Consider the following 6,147-nt stretch of genomic DNA (forward strand, 5'->3'; position numbering starts at 1 on the left):
TATCATTCAACAAACAGGACATGAAGCTCTCAGATCTCTCCCTGAAGAACAATGTTCATTGCAGTGTTGCAACAACTGTGTAGTTACAATATACAGTAAGAACAGCTGAGCTTGACAGTGTTGAACGAATGCAATGCTGGTTCTGATCTCAGCTCAGAGTTTATCGCAAGCACTGAGTCATTAATCGATGCAGCTCAGCAGAATCATAGTGACGTGAAGCTTGCCCATCCAGAATGATGCCGCACTGCTGCGAAGGGGCCAATTGACTGTAGAGGGCTGAAACTGTTTTTCCTTCAGCATCTGAGGGGCGCTCCCATGAGACGGAGGAAGGGGAAGGGAGAAAGAATGAGAGGGAGATGGGAAGGGGGGTTCTGTGTGAATTACTGTGATGTGATGGCAAGGTATTCGTCCAGAGTGCCGCTGATAGAATCTGAAGTCTGGAGAGGAAAGATAGTGCGGCAACAGCGAAAGGATCAACCTGCTGACAGCCTCCTGTCATTCATTCACCTCTGAAAGCTCGAAGCCATGGCTTTCCATGCACACCTAATCAATAATGACATGAACAACATTTCACACAGCTCTCATAAATGTTAATGGCTTTTCCAATTACTCTGACTGACAAATTTAGACCAGGGCATTAAAAAGGCTGAACATTAACTATAACTTAGCCGCTCATGTGCATCCAGCCGTACTTACCATGGAATCTTAATTATGAGTGAAGTTGTGAAGGACAGAAATGACCAAGGGATAGAAAAAGGGAGTGTGGTTTCATAGGGTTCGTTGTCATTTATAATGGGAGATAGAGGTCTTGGCATCTGATGTGTCTGTGTGTTGACTCAAGGGCTTATGCAGCTCTGCTGGCTCTGTAGAGAGAAAAACAGGCCACTGTCATGTCAAAGAGCATTTACATACTGCTTTGTTCACTTACCCCCGATGCATTTGAGCACACACTGAAACCACTAAAGACATTTGTATACCACAGCAGATCTGCTGCCAGAGAATATTTAAATGACTTATTTATAGATGCTTTGTCCACGTGCAACTCTACGTGGAGGGTTTTTTTCTTTTCTTTTTTTCATACTTTCTCTGAGGGTAAATTGGGATGAAAATGAATTGGTTTCTTTTTTGTATAATTATTTTTAAGGGCCTTTTTGCCTTTATTTGACAAGATGGAACCCGCACAAGGGCTAACATGCCAGAAAACGTGAAATACTCATGAGGTCATGATTGCATTTTTAATTAATTAATTATTATTATTTTTTTTTTTGGCATGTTGTCACAATTACAGAAATCACAGAAAATTAATTATATGTACTTACTGTATGCTTAAGGTTAGGGCTAGGATTGGGTTTAGGGTCAATTGCTTGTAATCATGCATAATATACTGTTAGTACAATAGTAAATACATGTCACGTGAAGCTATACCAAATTAATAGTGTCACTCATCAATTTAATCAGCGTTATTAGAAATTTAATAACATTAATTGGTTACACTTTATTTTAAGGTGTCCTTGTTACAGTGTAATTATACATTTAAGTACTGAGTAAAATTAATTAACTACATGTACTTACTACAGTATATGGTTAGGGTTAGGATTAGTGTTTGTCTTAGGGTTACTTGCATGTAATTATGCATAATTAATTGTTAGTAGGTACATGGAACCTGTAACAAGGACACCTTAAAATGTTACCCACAAAGTCGTAATATATATATATATATATATAATATATATATATATATATATATATATATATATATATATATATATATATATTAAAAAGTTTGTTTTCCATATTCCTTCAAAATATACTGTAAGAAAAAGAAATCATTTTATATCCATTGGGGCTGTCTTCTTTTTTTTTTTTTACTTCCCTACTCCTGTTCCTTTACCCTCATCTCTTTGCTGACCTGTATATTTCTAGACACACGGGCACTCAGAGGAGGAAACAGTTATAAGTTTTAGTGCTCTGTGTATGTCTTCACAGTGACAGGAGTCACAAGGGCTGTGCATCTGAATAAAGCAACTCAGCTGCAGCTGAAATCTCAAAGGACCCTTTTTTGCAGAGGTAAAATAACCCCCCAAACACCTGTCCAATTTACCTGTCTTCATAAAAACACCTGTCCTATGCTCAAAATGTTGCCACATACACACACAGTAAATAAGACCATCATCAACTGTCAGCACTGGGCTTGCACATTATTAAAAAACACTTCACAGCAAAATTAAACAAAGAAAGCGCCTGGCATTAAAAAGCAGTGTATGCATCAGACAGTCTACTTAAGCACAATATTTACATTTCACATTGAGGTAATTTTAATGGCCACAAGCAGTCTATATTTAGGGATTTATCCTTGTTGCTGCTGAAAGGGAGGCCTTCATTCTAATTGGGGCTTAACTAGTAAAGTAGGGTGTAAGCAGAAAATAAACAAGTATTATGCTTTCTTATTAGTTGTTCCAAAGTCAAGTGAGCTGCTTATCTAAATATCATGTCAAAGTTGACAAAAACTATTAAAAAGAAGAGCTTGCTGTACCAGCAGTAGTATTGTTGAAAAAAATGTATTTTGAACTGTGTCTGAAGATTGGGACTCTTTCATTCTTACAATTAGGCACGATATGGGCTTGAGGTTTATGGGCTCTATATGGACTTGTCCACATATTGGTGTTAAGATATTGGTATGGGCCCTAAATAGGGTTGTCTATGGGTCCCATGTTCTGAATAAGCCCCAGTATGTATGGTACATGTGCCAGGGCTGACATAGAACCTGTGGACAAGCCCATTTAGGGCAGATACTGGGACTTATCCAGATAAGCCTGGCAGGAATCCCATGGACAAGCCCATGTAGGGCCCATAACTTATACCCTTATCGTGCCTACATTTCTAAAGTGAACTTAAATGTGACGTGACATTCAGCTAAGTATGGTGACCCATACTCAGAATTCGTGCTCTGCATTTAACCCATCCAAAGTGCACACATACACCAGTGAAACACACTGTGAACCATAGTGCAGTGGGCAGCCATTTATGCTGCAGCGCCCGGGGAGCAGTTGGGGGTTCAGAGCCTTGCTCAAGGGCACCTCAGTCGTGGTATTGCCGGCCCGAGACTTAAACCCACAACCTTAGGGTTAGGAGTCAAACTCTCTAACCATTAGGCCACGACTTGCCCGTTGACCCCATCATAAAATTTTGGCTGGGTTGCATGCTAGGACAAGTGTTTTGAACTTGACTGTGGCTGGGATAAGGAACCAATTAAGGAAGCATAACATATGTGTGACGTGGGAGTACTTGGAAAGGTATAATATCAGCTGGGCTGCAGTATTCTCGATGAGCTGCAGAAGTTTTATCACATATCCTGGTAAGGCAACCAACAATTCATTTAGCAAACAGATATTTCCTTCAGTTATTTCCACACTTAATTATACCTGTTAAAATGTGTTTTATAAGCTTTTGTTACTTGTGAGAGGGGACAGAAGCGCGGCAAGCGTGGAGGCACATGAGCTAGGCTAAGGGCTAACCCCTCTAGACCAGCGATTCCATCACTCAATGCTCTCAAATGTTCGCTCTCTGGAAAATAAACTGGACTTAATTCAATTCAGTCAGTCTACACAGCATGAGACACGGGATTGTTGTGTGTTTGTTTTCACTGAAACATGGCTAAATGACAACTTTACTGACTCTGGTATTCAGCTACATGGACTTGCCTGCTATCAATCGGACAGGGACAAAGAACTGTCTGGTAAGTCTCACGGAGGTGGATTGTGTGTTTATGTCAACAAAGAGTGGTGTAATAATGCTGTGGTAGTGACAAAACACTGTTCATCGCTGGTGGAGTTTATGTTTGTGAAGTGTCGACAGTTCTATCTAACGCAGGATTTCATGGCTATTGTTATTGTCGCAGTTTACACCCCCCCCCCAATGTGCTAATGTGAAGGATGCGCTTCCCAAGCTGTACAGCGCCATCAGCGAACAACAAACAAATAACCCCAACAGCTTTTTTCAAGTCGGTGACATTTAAAAACGCAAACTTAAAGCATGCAAAAGACAGTTTTGCCAATGTTCTACAAAATTTTGAATTTTGAAAAAGGGGGAAAAAAAAAATTTGTTTTTGTTTACAGAAAAGAAAGGGTAGTGTGCTATAACATGCAAAAGATTGGATACTCTGATCACATCTCTGTTAATTCCAGCATACAGACCACTTCTGAAACTCACCAAACCGGTTCAAAAACTCATCACAGTTTGGCCAGATGATGCTACCTCAAAACTACAGGACTGCTTTCAGTGCACAGACTGGAATATGTTTAAAGAGGCAGCCACCTACAACAACATCACAGACCTGCAGGAGTTCACTGAAACTGTGAGTGCTTATTTCAAAAAGTGCATTGATGATGTTACAATCACCAAGACAATCACCACACGTGAAAACCAAAAGCCGTGGATGACAGCAGAGGTTCGTGGGCTGCTAAAGACCGGAGATGAAGACGATGCCATTTCCTTCACCCTCCACCTGGCTCTTACCCACCTAGAAAATAAAGACTCCTATGTCAGAATTCTGTTCATCGACTTTAGCTCAGTATTCAACACAATAATCCCACAACAGCTCATTAAGAAACTAAACCTACTGGGCCTTAATAATTCCCTCTGTAATTGGATCCTGGACTTTCTAACTGGAAGACCTCAGTCAGTCCGTGTCGGTCACAACACCTCGAGCACTACCACACTGAGCACAAGTACTTCACAAGGCTGTGTGCTCAGCCCGCTGCTCTTCACGCTGCTGACCCACGACTGCACTGCCATGTTCAGCTCCAACCACATCATCAAGTTTGCAGATTACACAACGGTGGTAGGTCTCATCAGCAACGGATGAAATGCACTACAGAGACGAAGTGGCACAGCTGGCTGAATGGTGTGGCACTAACAACCTGTCCCTCAATGTGGAGAAGACAAAGGAGGTTGTGATGGACTTCAGGAAAAACGTCTCAGGTTACGAATGTAACCATGGTTCCCTGAGTAGGGAACGAGACACTGCGTCCTCTAGGGGTTGCTATGGGGAACACCTCGTCGTGACCCGTGTCTGAAGCATACAAATTCGTAACCTGAGACGTTCCCTTTCAAGGGAACTTCGAACTGCGTCCTCTAGGGGTCGCTATGGGGAACAGTATACCCACGCCGCCATGCTGAGGGGAGTGCAGGCCAGAATCATGGCGAACACTAAGTACCAACTCTACCATTTCAATGGGATTTGCCCCCGGGACGTTTAGATGGCTGTCTGTGACAATACCCCTTATGGCCAAAGGCCTAAGCTACATACCCAACTTAATTGTTAGGGCCTCGGCCCGGTGGTAAAGCTAAAGGCTTGGAATCAGGAAAGATTCCTTTAAGGGATACGGCTAGGAACCTAGCATTTTATACTAAGTCTTGCCTGTCCACACAGGGGCTACAGCTTGCTTCCGCAAAAGCTTGCTGAAGGAGCTGTCTCAACAGATCTCCAGTAGCAACACCCTTGTTTAGATAGGTATCCGAGGATACATGGGTGGAGTGGCGCCCAAGATGAACAAGGCTTTTTACCAACTCAAGAAAGGGCACGAAGCAACCGCGCGAAGCCCTCACCATATAGGATATTAGAAAGAACGCAGAGTACTAGCGTGCGAACTTACCACAGTGTGGATTTCAGAAAGTGTGCAAAGACTTCACGTGCACACTTACCATATCATGGATTTTCAAATACTGTTCTAGGGAAGGGCTCTCGTGGCACTCTGATAGAGCAGCTCATAGATGGAATGGTGCATCTCAAAAAAAGTATGTTTGAGAGTCATCAACTCGATCTGTGGAAATAATGCTGGAACGCTCTGGGAAAAACAGTGAACTCAGTCTCATATGAGAGGAGAAGGAGGAGAATCCAGAGTAGCACGCTCATAGGCGACCCTTCTTGGAAAAGGGGAGCGCTGCTAAACTACCACGAGAATCGCCCGAATAGCCCCTCATGTTGAGGGAAGCGATGCTTGAAGTGTATAAACAAAATACACACTGGCTGAATGGAGCCCAAGGAACCAAGGTCTAATCATCTCAAGAAAGGGAACGAGGCGGAGCGCGTAACCCTTACCATACAGGATTTCAGAAAGTGCGCAGAGTCTTGCGTGCACACTTACC

This window comes from Cyprinus carpio, chromosome A18 (genome assembly GCF_018340385.1).
Source record: "Cyprinus carpio isolate SPL01 chromosome A18, ASM1834038v1, whole genome shotgun sequence".
Classification (NCBI taxonomy): domain Eukaryota; kingdom Metazoa; phylum Chordata; class Actinopteri; order Cypriniformes; family Cyprinidae; genus Cyprinus; species Cyprinus carpio.